The sequence below is a fragment of the Pantherophis guttatus genome, chromosome 10, assembly GCF_059756535.1.
Source record: "Pantherophis guttatus breed Tessera chromosome 10, ASM5975653v1, whole genome shotgun sequence".
In the NCBI taxonomy this organism is placed as follows: domain Eukaryota; kingdom Metazoa; phylum Chordata; class Lepidosauria; order Squamata; family Colubridae; genus Pantherophis; species Pantherophis guttatus.
In genome coordinates, this window is record NC_142072.1 from 15,526,088 (window position 1) to 15,543,106 (window position 17,019).

The window sequence follows — 17,019 nt, forward strand, 5'->3', positions numbered from 1 at the left end:
ATACATAGAACCATAAACCAAGTTTGGATGATATCTAGAACCATAAACCTAGTTTGGATGATATATGGAACCATAAACCAAGTTGGGATGATATATGGAACCACAAGCCAAGTTGGGCTGATACATGGAACCATAAACCAAGTTGGAATGATATATGGAACCATGAACCCAAGTTGGAATGATATATGGAACCATGAACCCAAGTTGGAATGATATATGGAACCATAAACCAAGTTGTGATGATACATAGAACTATAAACCAAGTTTAGATGATACATAGAACCATAAACCAAGTTGGGATGATACATGGAACAATAAACCACACAGGTTGGGTTCAGACATACTCAACTATGGTACAACGGCCTACTAGTGAACAACAAATCCTATATTACCACCCAGGATCGGGTGGCCAGCCCATAAACCAAGTCGGACCCCACCCTGACATTTAACAGAACAGAACAGAAGTAACAGTTTCGGTTTATTCTGCAAAAGGCCGTTCTTGCAGCCCTCGCTTCTAAAAGGCCGGGCGGGGGAGCCGTCACAAAACCCGAAGAGAAGACACCTCCTTCTCCAAACTCGCCCGAAATGCCTTTAAAAATGTCCTTGCAAAGAAGCCCCCACCCCACCCCACCCCATTCCCACGACTGGCTGTTCTTTTCCTCCTCCAGAGAGCAGGCAGCCTGCGACCCCATTCCCTCCCCCGGTGGGAGCCGGGCGCTGAGAGGCGCCTCCTGTCTGACAAGCGACCGGGGGCGTCGGGCTGGAAGGAGGCGATGCCGCCGAGCCACCCGGCCTCACGCGCGCGGCCTCGGTCCCCAACCCTCCCCCGCCGGGTCCCCGCCTCACACGACGAGCGGAGGGGAGGGGAGGGCAGAGCGAAGGAAGGTGGGGAAATCGAGGGTTTGTCTGCGTGCGTCTAATTGCTATTACAGTAGACCAGCTGAAGGGTCAGCCAGGGAATATATTTATACACTCCGGCGCGCGCATGCCCGCCCAAAAAGCGCTCTCCTCAGCCGGGCCAGCCCCACTTTTCTTCGCTTGGCCGGCCTCGGCTGGAGACGCAGGGTCGGCCAGCTCGAGAGGCGGACGAGCCGTTCCAGCGCCGGGGGGGGAAAAAAGCGGCGCAGTCGCGGAGCCGTTCCGGTCGGGAAGGCGAGCCTGCCAGTCAGCCGGCGTGAAGCGCTACAAGGTGAGAGAGGCTGCTGAGGAAAAACGGTACCCGGCACGTGGAACGGCGGAGGCGGCGGGCGTTTTTTTTTTAGGCCGGCCTGGACCCGGGCGGGCGGGCGGGAGGGGGTCGCAGATGGCTTTTCCGGAGGTGCTCGGCCATCACCACATCCCGCGCTTCGGAAAGGCGCCGGGAAAGCCAAGGCCGCGGGACCGAGCGGGGCTCGGAACCACACGCGCGCCCGGCCGCCCACGGGATGGTGGGTGGACAGGCGCCTCTGGAGGCGTTTTGAGAATGGACGGGATGCGCGGGAGTCGCTCTGGAGGTTGCCGGAGCTGCAGGCAGCGGAGTGGAGGAAGGAGGGAGGGAGGGGGGTGGGTGGGAAAGAGATGCGGAAGGCACTTCCTTATTCCCAGTCCGGCTGGCTGGCTGGCAGGCTCCCGAGGAGGGCAGACTGCGCAAGGCGGGGCTGGACGGGCACGGCCGAGCGTGTGGACCATCGCCGGGGCTGCGCTTCTGTCCCTCTTCCGGATTCTAGCCAAACGCGATCTCCTTCCATCCCTTTCGCGCAGTCCGCAGCCAGCGCAGAAGTGGACTCTCGGGGAGTGGGGGGACGGGCGGCTTGGGTGGGGGGTGGGGGGTGTCAGGCGCGGCTTTATTCGCAAATGCCTCCCCGTCCCGTCTGCAATCCTGGGAATGGGGGGGGGCAAGGAACGTTACTTCTATTCGACCCCACTTTCTATACCCCCCTTCCCCCCCATTCCTAACCCGGAGGAGGCTTTAGCGCCGATCCCTTTCGCGGTCTCTCTCTCCCCCCCCCTCCCGTCCCTTCTACCCCAGGAAGGCTGCGGTTGAATTCGCCTCACGGCCCGCCAGGACACCTGTTGGCCGGTTTCCTTCCCCTTTTTGGGGGGGGGGGGGAAGGTGGGGTGGGCCGCTCCGCCCACCCTCGCCCCGGGCTTCCTCCTGCCCTTTTTGCTTCCCCTTCGCCTGCCTTTTTTTGCGCCCGCTCCTTTCCGCCGACGGGATCGCTAGACTTTCCTCAAACCGAATTCGCTCGGCCTGGGAGGTTGGGGGGGGGGGCGGGCGGGCGCCTCCCGTTCGCCCCCATTGATAGGCTCCTGGCTCAAGCCCCGCCCTCTTCGCGCACGCTTGTGTTGTAGGTCGGACGAGTTAACCTTTGAGAAAGTTCGCCGCCGGCTGAACGATCGCAAACGGCTCCTGGGTTCGCGCCCGGGTTTTTGCTGCTGTTTTGGTGTTGAATTGTATCCTACGGAAATTGCTACCTGCATCCGTAGGACAAGGTGGACTTCCCTCCCTCTTATCCCCCCCCCGGCGGAGTTCCCACGACGGAATATATCCCAGGCACCCCAATTTACAGCATCTCCATCCGTCCCCCCCCCCGACGCCCCTTTTATGCGATCCAAGCTTGATTTGTTTTGTTTGTTTTATTAAATTTATATACCGCCCTACTCCCGAAGGACTCAGGGCGGTGAACAGGCACAGAATAAAATACATAAATATCAAAAGTTAGAAACAATTTAAAACCAAATTTAAATAATTTAGCCCAAGACAATTAAAAATCCCAATAATTTAAAACAAATTAAAATTTCAGTTTAAAAAATTTAAAAGAAAGGGGAGAAAAGGGGATTTCAATTTCAAATCTTTATTGTCAGTGCACAACCTATGTACAATGAGATCGGTGGAGCTCCCTCAGTGCACCCCTCTCCCCCAACACAATACCACTCACCGTGAAGACAGAAAACCCCTAATCCAATAAATCATATTAACAAAACACCCAGCCCTATTGCACAGGTGTGAACATGTTACGCTGTGCGCTGGCCCTGCAAGTCCATTGTACTACCTAGTTATGATGTTATTTCGCATTCAGGAGTCTGACAGCTCATGGATAAAAACTCTTCTTCAGCCTGTTTGTGCGGCTGGCTGTGCTTCTATATCTCCTTCCCGATGGTAGGAGGGTAAAGAAGTGGTGACCAGGGTGAGAGTCGACATACTGACTTTTTATTTATTTATTTTTTTTATTTTTTAATTTGATTTATATGCCGCCCTTCTCCGAAGACTCAGGGCGGCTTACAATGTGCTCAGCAATAGCCTTCATCCTTTTGTATATTTTATACAAAGTCAGCTTATTGCCCCCACTACTGGGTCCTCAATTTACCCACCTTAGAAAGGATGGAAGGCTGAGTCAACCTTGAGCCTTGGCGAGATTCGAACCCTGCAGTAATTGCAGGCAGCTGGTCTTAATAACCAGCTTAATAACAGGGTGCCTTAAACTCCTGTACTACCAAGAGTTGATTGAGGAATCCAATGAACACAACTAACAAACACTACTTTGAACTTCAGTTAGCCATAAAATTCTTTTGACTTGGTGCACTGGGTTAAAACACCCGTTGCAGATTATTCAGTAACCATCATCAAGCCTTATGGCTTAGACTTAGAGCCATGCCTGAATTTAGCCATTTTTTTCCGTGTAACACTATCTGGGTTTGCAACATGTAAGTTTGTACATAGCTCAGTTATGTCTATTCACTGCAACTGGAAATATTTCGGCTTTTATGTTTAAAGTCTTCTAAGAAAAAGATTTATTATTTTCTGCTCTGACGCTTGCCCATCCTTATTAGTGTTAGCAGTAAATATGTTTTTTTTTTTTAATGTTACCATTATTTGTATTGCGGTATACTATTAAATGTCTTCTTTCCAGAATTGGGAGTTTCTTCCAACCAGAAATGGGGCAGTTTTCTCTTAATTTCCAACACTCGGAGATCTGGGAATTGGTCTCGGCTTCTGACGGAAATCCTGTTTTTCAAAGCTGAAGATTGCATTGTGTGGGGATGAGACGACCAGGAGGGCGGAGAAAGATTGTTACTATGACTATTCTTAATAAATGAGGTGTTTCCTCTCCAGCATTAAGCAGAAGTTAATTCTCCTTCCTGAGAGAAAACATTTCTGTGACCCATAGGGAGTGTTCCTCCACCCCACCCTTTTTTTTTTTTTTTTTTTGTAAAAATGTTGATTTTAGACTTAGCAGCTTTTGGGAAAGGATTTTAGCTAAAAAGTGTTGGGGATAGATGTTGTGAATGCCGAAGGATTTGGATTTGGTTCCCAGCATTTTTGAGTAGAGCTGCGTAACTGTAAGAAATGAGCAGGCTGAGCTGGAGCAGAGGGTTAAACATGTCAGCAGTTTGGAAACATTGCGTTCCCACAAGAGACCCAAGTCCAGCCCCTCCCCATGAATTCTGTTGACCCTTATCTAACGCCCATTTGGCTTGACAGTTAGCACAGGTAGTCCTCAACTTACTATCACAATAGAGCCCAAAATTTCTGTTAAGACAGTAGTTAAGCCAATTTTGCCCTCTTTTACAACCTTTCCTACCACAGGTATTCCAAGTGAATCACTGCAATTGTTAAGTTAGTAACATGGTTGTTAAGTGGAATCTGTCTTCCCCATTGCTTGTCAGAAGGTCGTAAAAGGGGATTACATGACTCCCAGGACACTATAACTGTCATAAATATGAGTCAATTGCCAAGCATCTGAATTTTGATCACGTGTTCAGGGGAATACTGCAATGGTCATGTGAAAAACTGTCACTTTTTGCAGTGCCGTTGTAACTTCAAACGGTCAGTAAAATGAACTGTTGTAAGTCAAGGACTACCTGTAGTAATTCAGATTCTTGTCTATAGGTAGCATGGAATAAGCTTTCAGTGCTTTGAACTCTGCTCCTGTTCTTGGTTACTTGCACCTGATGGCAAGACCCTCTTGTAGAGGCAGTGAGAATGTCCCCGAAGGACAGCCAGAGAAAACTTGCTATCAAGACAATGGTGAGATAAGAGTGGTTTAAACCTGAGCCAAGAAAGTAAATTGAGAAAACGCCTGGGGCAAATCAATCCCTAATTCACATAAAGATAAGATGAGGGAGGGGGAAGCACATTCATACAGGTAGTCCTTGACTTACAACAGTTCATTTAGTGACAGTTCAAAGTTACAACAGCACTGAAAAAAATGACATGACCACTTTCCACACTTACAATCTTTGTAGCATCCCCATGACCGTGTGATCAAAATTCAGATGCTTGGCAACTGGTTCATACTTATGACCATTGCTGTGTCCCAAGGTCAATTGAACATCTTTTGCAGCCTTCCGACAAGCGAAGTAAGGAAGCCAGATTCACTTAACAATCGTGTTACTAAACTGCAGTGATTCACTTAACAACTGGGACAAGAAAGTTCATAAAATGGGGCAAACTCACTTAACAAATGTCTCATTCAACAACAGAACTTTTGGGCTCAATTGTGATAGTAAGTTGAGGGCTACCTATATTTGCAAGTTTGTTACTTAACAGCTGTTATATTACAAGTAATCCCTGACCTATATGGAATTGCTTTCTTAGTCTGATCTACCTTATACGGCTGAGATCTCTCTGAAAAATCCCTATCTGGTCACAGCAGATAAAAGATTATCTGACTTCTTCCTAGTTTTAACCCATTTCCTCATTCAGGGTCATTATTGCTAGGGCAGAGAGAATGGATCAGATTTAAGGTTTGGGGTCATGTGCTTTATGAGCAGAAAGTCCCAATTAAGAACTTTTTTTTAGTCAATGTTAATTTCCCCAACCAAGTGCTTTCCAGATGGGCTGGGAGGACACCTTCTAGAAGTCTAATTAGCAAGTTTTCCCATCTGGCACTGCATTTTGAGGAAGAAATTCACATTATTTGTCAATCAGCCCATGCATTTTCCACTAGCTAAGTTGATATCGCTAAGATTTGCACTGATAAGATCTTGGCAGGTCATCCTGAGTTGCCTAGTACCAGCTGTTGTGCCAGTGTGGGATGAAATGATAGTTAAATAGAACAGCACATTAATCTTCCAACTTTGGTTGATCAGCTAAGGATCTGAGAATCCAATGTTTTGTTGGCTAAGGTATCTTTGATTCTCATGCATTATCACAGAAACAAAAGGAAATACAGTATTAAAGAGGAATTCGTGAGAACGCGATAGTCCTTTTTATAAAGTTTTAAGTTGCTTTATAGTGGAACTTTATCTACATTATAGTTCTGTAAAAAGTCAATTATGACACAAAATTACTCACAGTGAATTATCATTTAGAGACTTGAAAGGCTGGGTTGAGGATGATGATTCTGGAGAAAATCTATGTGCTAATGAAGAGTTAACACCAACTTGATGGTTCCTAATTAATCAATTAGGCAGTTGGTTATCAGTTTAAAGAAACCACTAGTTCATTGGGGCTAGTTCATAAACTAGCAACTCTGTGCAGGTTCTTTAGCTTTCACTAAGCTTCATTCCTCCATGCTGACTGAGGAATTCTGGGAATTGAAGTCCACACATATTAAAGTTGCCGAGTTTGGGAAACCCCAATTTAAGTCTTGAAATTCATCATGGTTTAGCAAGATATATATATCTTCACAACACTGGGAACTGACATCCATGTCAAGACTGAGATTTAACCACAATAATTTGTGCATTAGTGGTGCGTGTATTAGAGAGCTGATTTGAAAAGAACTTAGCTTCATAGCTGGAATTGTACATGTTCCATTCAGCTAAAATGGGATTGAGTTTTGCATTTCACATCATCGGGAGTAAGCCATTGTCTTTGCATGTTGTACCAAGCCATCCCATCAAGCTAATTGTAGTTCAGTTGTTTTGGTCATCATAAGTTACTGGAGCCCAGAATTCTGCCTCGTTGACCCGGAATGTTGTGTGAACCAAGACACTCTGTTTTATTGACCTTTAGTGAATTTGCTACTTTGGTCCATTATAGCCTTAAGGCAGGGGTCCCCAAACTTGGCCGCTTTAAGACTTGTGGACTTCAACTCCCAGAATTCTCCAGCCAGCTGGCTGGAGAATTCTGGGAGTTGAGGTCCACAAGTCTTAAAGCGACCAAGTTTGAAGACTTCTGCCTTAAGGTTTCTTAAAATCTTTCTTAGGTAAAGGTAAAGGTTCCCCTCGCACATATGTGCTAGTCGTTCCAGACTCTAGGGGGTGGTGCTCAACTCCGTTTCAAAGCTGAAGAGCCAGCGCTGTCCAAAGATGTCTCCGTGGTCATGTGGCCGGCATGACTAAATGCCAAAGGTGCACGGAACGCTGTTACCTTCCCACCAAAGGTGGTCCCTATTTTTCCACTTGCATTTTTACGTGCTTTCGAACTGCTAGGTTGGCAGAAGCTGGGACAAGTCACTGGAGCTCACCCCGTTACGTGGCACTACCCTGTTTCCCTTAAAATAAGACACCCCCTGATAATAAGCCCAATCAGGCTTTTGAGTGCATGCACTAAAATAAGCCCTCCCTCTGAAAATAAGCCCTCCCTGAAAGTATTTAAACGCATGCGCAGCTGGTCCCCGGCATTTCCTCTGGTTTCCTTCACATGCCCAAAAATAATAAGACCTCCCCTAAAATAAGGCCAAGCGCTTATTTTGGGGTTCAAAAAAATACAAGACAGAGTATTATTTTCGGGGAAACACAATAGGGATTTGAACTGCTGAACTGCCGACCTTTCGATTGACAAGCTCAGCGTCTTAGCCACTGAGCCACTCCAAATCAAAAGCCAGGCTGTGGATTAGCTCATAACTTAGAGAGAGAGAGAGAGAGAGAGAGAGAGAGAGAGGCGAGATCAAACCTTTGGATTCCCAACTGTATAAATAGCAATATCTGGGTGGCTTAAATGAAGAACTTGATGTAATGGAACTACTGTGTTATTGTGTTTTGGATGTGAAAAGCCAATTCCCACCTGCAGACTCCGTGGCCAAGCAGAACAGCTTTTATTAATGTCCTGGGTATGCTGAAGCACTAATTTGCCTGGGGAATGTTCATTACCGGCAAACCCCTCCCTACCAGCAAATGTCTCTATTGAAACATATGTGTGCTGTTCAAAAAAATGCCTTGATGTGCATTCATCGTGTACTTGGGTAGTCAGCAAGTACAAAATGTAGCATATGCAGCAACCTCCGCAGTCGGTCCACACTCCCCACATCCGCATAGAGATAGATAGCTGCTGTCTGTCTATTCAGAGTTTTCAGTGGGATCTGGAAAATTAGAACCTTGAATAGATTCATAAAAGATACATTTACTTATTTGGTAGCTTTTCCTTTTGTGCAGAGGGCTTTGTCACTGATACAGTACATGGGGGAGTAACAAAGCTTTCCTTTTGTGACTGGGTTGCTCTGTGTGCTTTGGAACGAAAGAACCCGTATTTAGGATAAATTTTGAGTTGATATGTGTGAACAGGTTAGGGGTAGATTGTTAGAAATTCAGGTTTAAGGCATTGACCGGTATTTTTTTTCCCCTTCTTTGGAAGCGTCATAATTCATGGGAGATTTCTGTTGAAGTCCACCTATCCCAAAGTTGTCAAACTTGAAAAACATTGATTTGCAGGTAGTCCTCTATTTAGGATGGCAATTGGGACTGGAATTTTGGCCATAAATCGAGGCACCCATGTGACTGGATCCGATTGGATGGTGGTTTTAAGCAAATCACACCATCATAAGTCTGAATCATGTTAAGCAAATCATGTGGTTGTAGGACAGAAGTTATTCTCCCAAATGAGTAAGATGTGATCATGGGTTGCTTCAACCAGTTTTAAATGTAAATTGTTGCCAGGCACCAAAATACCGCCATGTGACCATGGAAAAGTGGGTACAACATTTTACAATGGCCAGAAATGCTTTATGGGCTGTAAAGCACTCTGTCTGAGGCTGTTGTAACTCTGACCAATTGTTTTATAGTTGTAAGCTGAGGTCTATTTGTTGTTCAACACTTTGCAACATGCAGGAAAGCTATTTAAAGCATTCAGGAGAAATGGTTTCCCAGCCGCTTTTTAAAGCCTTCAGGAGATGCAGAAATTGTAACCTCCATAGATAGATTTAATTATTTTGTTATGCCTTGCTTTGATTGTCTGTGGAGGTTTCTCAGTCATCCAGGTCATGGTTGTCCCAAAGGTGCTTTCAAAAAGGCAACTGGACTTTGGAGCCTTGCTTTGATTGATGTCTAATCTAGCCTCCCATTTAGGGAAGTACACTAAATCCAGTGCCAGCTATAGGCTCATCCATCTTCTGCTTGGAAAACTTCATGGATAGAGTACCCGCTGTACTTGTACTGTGCATTTACACTTAGCTACAAGGTCATTTGCATGACTCTGGCACAGTAGGATGGGTGAACCCAACCATTGGAGATTATCATTAAAAGGTTAGTATTTTCTGTAAGCCCCATCTACCTGTTAGGGAAATGTTGGAGGCATGGCAATGACTCATCCACTCTGGGTATTAACTGGCCTCCCACCACCACTATTTCCACTCCAGCATTTTCCAATTCCATTAACCTTTTGTTGCCTGAGTTCCTTCATACCGCTCACCTCTCAGAATAACAGAGATGGAAGGAACCTTGGAAGACTTCTAGTTTAATCCCCTGTTCAAGCAGGAAACCCTGTACCAGTGATGGCTAAACTTTTTGCCATCACGTGCCAGGAGGGGGGGCGGAGGGTGTCGCATGTGCATGTGCCCACACCCATAATTCTATGTGCCCTGCCCCATGCATGTGACCCCGCCCTGCTCCCAGCATGCAACGGCCCTGTAGGCCTCTTTTTCTTTCTCACCTGGCTCCAGGGCCTTTCTAGGAGTCTGGGGAGGGTTAAAAAAGCCTTCCCCACCCCCCCGCAGGTCCTCCAGAGGCCGAAAATGGCCCATTTGACAACTTCCGGTGGGACTGGAAGGTCCATTTTTTGCTGTCTCCAGCCTCCAGGGCCTCTCTAGGAGTCTGGGGAGGGCGAAAACAGCCTCCCCCCCCCCCCCGGAGGTCCTCCGGAGACCGAAGTTGTCGAACGGGCCATTTTCGGCCTCTGGAAGACCTCCGGGAGGGGTGGGGAAGGCTGTTTTCACCCTCCCCAGATTCCTAGAGAGGCCGTGGAGCCAGGTGAGAAAGAAAAATGGGCCTTACCCCACCCCAGGCCCTCTGGACGCAGGACACAGCCTGTTTCCCTACTTCTGGTCGACCCAGAAGACCTGAAAATCAGCTGGCTGGCGTGCACATGCGCGCCGGAGTTGCGCTTGCGTGCCCACTGGGCGTGCCATAGGTTCGCCATCACGGCCCTATACTATTTCAGACAAATGGTTGTCCAATCTTTCTTAAAAACCTCCGGTGTTGAAACACCCACAACTTCTGGAGGCAAGTTGTTCCACTGATTAATTGTTTTAACTGTTAGGAAATTTCTCCTCAATTCTAAGTTAGTTCTCTCCTTGATTAGTTTCCATCTGTTTTTCCATCTTCCACCTCTGTTTCTGAAATCTGTTTGTTTCCAAGCTTCTGCTGAAGTAGAAGAAAATGGAGAAAATCTCTACTACTTCATTTTTTGGGGGTGGGGGAAAGGTGGGGGTGGGTGTATTTGCCGAATTCCTTATTAGCAATTCTCCAAAATGGAGTCTTTCAGAATCTGCCCTGAAAATCCCCAGATCTGTCAACAGGGCTTGTCTTGCTTATTTGCAACTTTCACTTTATTTGTGACTTTCAATTGGTTTCTTCCTCTTTCCCTTAAGAGAGGTGGTTGTCCTGCAGATCAGTTTCAGTCATACTCTTAGCTAGTCCAATAGAGAGGGCTGGATCTACCTAAATCCTCATTGGTTGTTTTTGTGTCCTGATATTTCCCCATTTTTAAACTTATTTTTGCTTTAGTTCTGAAGACCAGCTGACCCCAAGTCATGTTGCAGAGCCTCACTGGGGGATGCTGGCTGTTGACATGCCAAACTTTTGTGATCCAGAAGAACTTGATATGGTAATGAGTTAAAACGGATGAAACCTAGCATTGGCAATTGATGCTGGCTCTGTTTTGTGCTAACCGTACGTCCCTCAAACTTGGGATCTTTAAGATGTTTGGACTTCCAACTCTAAACTGGTCACTGACTGGGGAATTTCTGGGAGTTGAAGTCCACACATCTTAAAGATGCCAAAAAACACTGTGCTACTCAAAGAAGGGTAGATCAGACTAGGACTGTATTGTTGAGAAAGGTCTAAGGATGAGGCTAGCTCTGATAGGTGCTACATCTGCTCTTAGATGCCTGTTTGAGTCCCATGACCATAATCAGGAAATCTTGTGTAGGAAGTTAGCACCCACCCCTATCCTAGAAGAATGAAATATTTTAGGAAATATTAAAAAGACAAGAGTATTATATTTCCCTGGATGAGAAATGGAGAAACATGTTTTAAAGACAAAGCAGCTCCCTGCCTCCCCACCTTTGTCAATGGGCCATTAAGGCCTGGTCCAGTCTATTCTACATAACAAAGATCTACAGGCAGAGCCATAATAGGAATCCGAAAGCCTTTTCATTACATCATCACCCAGCAAGGCTCAAGCAAACTTGGACTCGGGACAGCCTACAGAGTTGCCTCTGCATGGCGCCATGGGAGTCTGACAGCCAATCAGAGTGCATTTCTTGCACAGGAACAGGAGGCCTCAGGGCGGGGCCCAAAAGACGCTATAAAACCAAGGGACTCTCAGCATCTCTGCCCGTTTTCTTCACCCAACATCTTGAAGCATGTGATCGCCTTTTCTGCTCAGGAACTCAGGCCATGTGATCCTGTTCAGAAATTCAAACCATGTGGTCCTGTCCACCATTAAACCATCTTTCCAAGCAGTCTCCATGTTTCCAGTGTCTTTTTCCGCACTGGGAACTGAACCCAGAAAGACATTTCTTCCAACACTTGAAAGAAAGCCACATTTGTAGAGATGGATCTGAGGGCTGCCTGCCCTCATCCATTGATTCATTCCTTAGCCTTGAGCAAGAGGCTTCCTCTAATACTTTTCCTGAATTTTCTTTTGAAAGGGAGAACACTTAGTGTGTCTCCTCCCTTGAATATTCTGACGTGCAAATGTGTTTAGCTAAATGTTACTGGTGAAATTCTGAACTCCCCCCCCCAAAAAAGGATTATTTTTCAAGGTCAGGTTTACGTTGTTGGAGGAGACATTACTGCATCATTGCTAGCATGGTAGGCAACCTCGAAATGTGACAGTGAAGATAATCAAAGGCCATGTAAGTTTGTGTACTGGGAATTACTGATCATACCAAACCATGGATCATTTAATGATAGCTTGCTGATTATTGTAAGCCACAAACTATGACTTGCCAATGATAATGTCTGGAATCACACAGCATACTACATCAAGATCAAACGCTCCATGAGGTTTTGGAAGTGATTGCACATCACAGATGTTCCCCTTTTTGCTTGCATAAGCCTATTGTTTGACCAGGTGATTGACACATATCCTGTTCTGACTCTTGCCATTATTAGAACAGAGGCAGGAGATGACCAAATGTGAATGGAGAAAAAAATTTCCCCACTAGTTCCTAGGAAGTTGATAAGTGAATGAAGCAGTAAGAAATTTTGAGAAAAACTCATTGAAGAATTCTGGTGCCCTGGCTTTTATGTTGATAAGAGATCAACAATTGTGTTTGAATGGCTCAATATACAATCTCCAGTTTCTTTGGCTATCCATATTTCCTTTTCTCCTATATATTTTTCAGATTTTGAAATTTCTGCAGGAACTTATTCACTCTCTCTCCCTCCCTCTCTCTCTCTCCCCCCCTCACTCTCCCTTCCTCCCTCTCTCCCTCTCTCCCCTTCTAGTTTTGGGTTCTCAGAAGTTTGTCTTGAGATGCTAATATTATAGAGATGTTTTGCTATGATTCCGCTTTGGACCAGCCCTGATCTCACAATACATACGTAGCTAGCACAGTTTTATTTTACGTATGAGTTGACCATAACCTGGACATAACTTTACAAGTGTAGAAGGCATTTTGGTCTCCACCAGCATGTGGCCTGATCCTAACCCTTCTCTCCACATCCTATGATGGAAACCCTCCTAGTATGTTTTGGACCACAGGTCCTCCCAGTCAGAGAGCTGGTGAAATGAGATTTCCCAGAAGGCCACTCTCTCCTTTCGTAGTTCCTCTGGTCCTCAAGCTGACTTCAGCTACCAGCTGCTGTTTATTCCCTCTGAGGATGCTAGGCTGTTTTCAACCCCATCCCTATCCTCCCCCTGTCTTGCCCTCCCTCTTGGTCCGCTTCCTCCTTGTAGTTGCAGTGAAATGGACCGGAATCTGGTGGCTTCCTGTCTCCATCCTGTTTCCCTCCAACAAACGCCCTTCACTCTCCTGCACACTTCCTCCCTGCCTTGTGCCTTACTCAGACCTTCGCCTGCTCTTAAGACCTTCCGTTTTTTTCAGGGACGCTGTGCGAATGCACCTCTCTCCCTTCTGTGCAATGCAAGTTCTAAGATTCAATGCAAATATGACTTAATAGGAAATCATGTGTTTTCACGCTTGGAGAAGGACAGATCAATGTTTTGAAAGGTGCTGGAATTAGGAGCGGAGTCTCCTTTATTATGGATTGCTTTAAGAAGGTGTGTGTGCATCTCTTACCAATGTAGAGTAACAAAGTTGGAAGGGACCTTGGAGGTCTTCTAGTCCAACCCTCTGCTTAGGCAGGAAACCCTATACCATTTCAGGCAAAGGGTTGTCCCATCTCGTCTTAAAAACTTCCAGTGTTGGAGCATTTACAACTTCTGGAGGCAAGTTGTTCCACTGATTATAATTGTTCTAAATGTATTTTAGGTGCTGTTCTAATTTTTCCACCATCCTTTGCATAATACAGGTAGTCCTCAACTTACAACCATTCATTTAGTGACTATTTGAAGTTCCAGTGGCACTGGAAAAAGTGACTTATGACTGGTTTTCACATTTACAATACTTACAGCATAGTTACAGTCACACGATTAAAATTAGACTGCTTTGCAACAGGCAGATATTTCTGACAGTTGCACTTTCCCGTGGCCATAGGATCACCATGTGCAAGCAAAGACAATGGGGAAAGCCCACATTCACTTAAGGACTGTGTGATTCACTAAGCAACTGCAGTGATTCGTTTAACAACCGTGACAAAAAAGGTCCTAAAATGGAGCAAAGCTCACTTGATGGCTGTCTTGCTTAACAATGGAAATGTGGCCTTCCATTGGGATTGTAAATTGAGGACTACAGGTTTAGAGAAACACACAACAGGTGGCCCAAGATTGCCACTGTAATTTTTTAATGTGATTTAATATTGGTCTATTGAGCAATTCTATTTATTATTTGCTACTATTAAAAATGTGAATAGAAATTCTTCTTGTTGTTGTGCCATATCCGTCATCGGACGTTGGCGATCATGTTCGCAATCCTATTTTTGTCAACAGCCGCATGAAAAAGTGCTGTTGAGTTTTGTCCAAACCAGTCCCTTAGATTTTGAAGCCATGACGTTCTTCTTCTGCCTGGACCTCGTTTTCCTTCAATAACTTTCCCTGGAGGATTAAGTGAAGGATGCCATATTTTTCTGGGTGTCGCATCACATGTCCAAAATATTCTAACTTTCGCTTTTTAAGGGCTTTGATGATTTCCCTTGGCTTTCCCAGGCGGCTTATTGCCTCCTCATTTCTGATTTTGTTAACTTAGCTTATACGTAACAACCGCCTGTAAATCCACATTTCAAATGCTTCTAGTTTCTTCAAGTGGTTTTCTGTCAGAGACAAACTCTCCACTCCATAGAGCAGGATAGAAAAGGTGTAACATCTGGCATCTTTATACCGAAGGTAATTTCTCTCCTAGCCTCATACTTTATTTTTTGAAATGGGGCCTCTAGCATCCCACTCTGAAGCCAGCAACAGTCAACAACCTTCAGTCTGCAACAGTCGCACTCCAGTTCCTGCTCCAGAAGTGTAGGCTCAATTTACCACCATTTGTTTTTCACTACCTCTTACCCAGTCAGCCACACGGAACAAGAGCAAAGGGTGGGGATGAAGGAGGAAAATGCAGAACCTCTTGATTTTGAGTGCTCGGCAGCTTAATATTACGAGAGCAAAGTTGACAAGACAGCTGCTTTTTGGCCAGAGCCTAACATTAGAAAAAATTCTGCATGGGGGGGGGGGCTGTCTAAGAGATTGGCTGAGGTCATGCAGAATAACAGAGTATTGGAAAATTTAGAAGGGACCTTGGAGGTCTTTTAGTCCAACCCCTGCTCAGCAGGAAACCCTATACCATTTCAGACAAATGGTTATCCAGTCTCTTCTTAAGAACTTCCAGCGTTGGAGCATTCACAACTTCTGGAGGCAAGTCGTTCCACTGGGTTAGTTTATTGAACAAGCTATAGGGAAAAGGGAGAGCCCTCGTTTCATCATGCTTGCCATCTGTATCTTTTATGTTTTATTGTGATTTATTGTGATGAGCCACGGTGGCGCAGTGGTTAGAGTGCAGTACTGCAGGCTACTTCTGCTGGCTGCCGGCTGCCTGCAATTTGGCTGTTCAAATCTCAGCAGACTCAAGGTTGACTCAGCCTTCCATTCTTCCGAGGTGGGTGAAATGAGGACCCAGATTGTTGGGGGTAATAGGCTGACTCCCTAAATGGCTTAGAGAGGGCTGTAAAGCCCTCTGAAGCGGTATATAAGTCTTAAGTGCTATTGCTATTTATTTCCTTGATTGTTGTGAACCATCCAAAGTCATTGAGAGTTGGGCATGTGTCATGATGCTGTAGGTGGGAATGAGCTTGGGAGGAACCAAAGCCAGGAGAAGGGGTGTTGGACAAGAGGCAGCTTCGCCCACAAAAGAAATGTGGGCTTGGCAAACATCTCAGAAGAGACCCTCCTTGGTGTCTTGATCTGCAAAGATGATGGGAGAGAAATGGACTTTCAGACTTGCAAGATTGATGTCTACCATGTGAGATAGCCCAGACAGGAAGCTCACCCAGATGAATTAATTCAATTTTATCATAAAGTTGCATAAACGGAATTTTGCAAGTCTGAAAATACATTTCTCCTGCATTGCCTTTCTAGCCCATGAAACTAGAGAAGGGTCCCTTGTGCGACATTTGTCATATCCCTATTTCTTCTGTGGACTGAGCAACCTCTTGTCCGACTGTTCCCCTGGCTATAGCCTTGCTCCTGTTTCCCAAAGCCATTCTCACATGTTTTACAACAGCATACAAGTTACCATCACGAGTGGTGCAGTGGCCTAGAGGTAGAGCTCTCCCCTCACAATCAGGAGGCTGTGATCCTAGGTAGAGGCAGATATTTCTCTCTCTCTGGGCACGTTGAGATTATATCTGCTGAATATAACTCCGCATTGGCAACAGGAATGGCATCCGGCCAGTAAATACTCAGCTCCATTCAGTTGCCCAGACTCCACCTCGCAAGGGATTATGAGGTCATTAAAAGACGATGATGATAATACAAGTTACCATCATCTCTGCAATTCTGAGCTTTTCGAGTTCCAGAATTCCCTCTCACTTTTCTGAGGTGGAAGTCCACTGATTGTCTCTTAGCTCTGATTCTCACACTTGGCAAGACCTGCTGAATCCCAGCATCGTCTGCTTAGCTGGCCCTCTTAGAGACCATCTGCCATTCTAAGGAGGTTGTGGTCTTCGTGCCAGGAACTTTGGCTGCTGGAGGGGCTCAGAGGCCACTCCATAGGAAGCTTGGGCCTGCCTTGTTAATCTTAAGAAGACCGTGTTCCCCGCAGACAGGCTCCTGCCTGCTAGCTTTACATTCTTTTTATATGATGTATGAGATCTCATCTCTCTTCCCCAATAGATCTATAAAATCTGCTTTGAATGAAATGCAGTATGGCACTTTTCCATTTCTTATCTTGCCTTAAAAGCAACTGTATATGCAAATGGCTTAGAGAAAGAGTTTTTTTTTTTTAGCTGTTTTGTGAAGATGCTGCCCAGGAGCAACAGATATCAAACATCCAATGTGCTGTGTTTATGCCAACGCTTTTAAGCTCTTTCTCTCCAAGGACTCAACAA

General features: G+C 45.7%; 1 protein-coding gene across 2 annotated transcripts in view; it reads left to right on the top strand.

Annotated features, from left to right (window-relative positions):
- Positions 1-755: 755 nt before the first annotated feature.
- FGR (FGR proto-oncogene, Src family tyrosine kinase) overlaps positions 756-17,019 on the top strand; it is a 55,994-nt gene continuing 39,730 nt past the window's right edge. Inside the window, exon 1 of one of the 2 annotated variants that reach the window (XM_034413607.2) lies at positions 756-1,189. The gene's annotated coding sequence lies outside the window, so the exon portion shown is untranslated. The remainder of the gene's footprint in view (positions 1,190-17,019) is intronic. The other variant, XM_034413606.3, reaches the window with a different exon arrangement.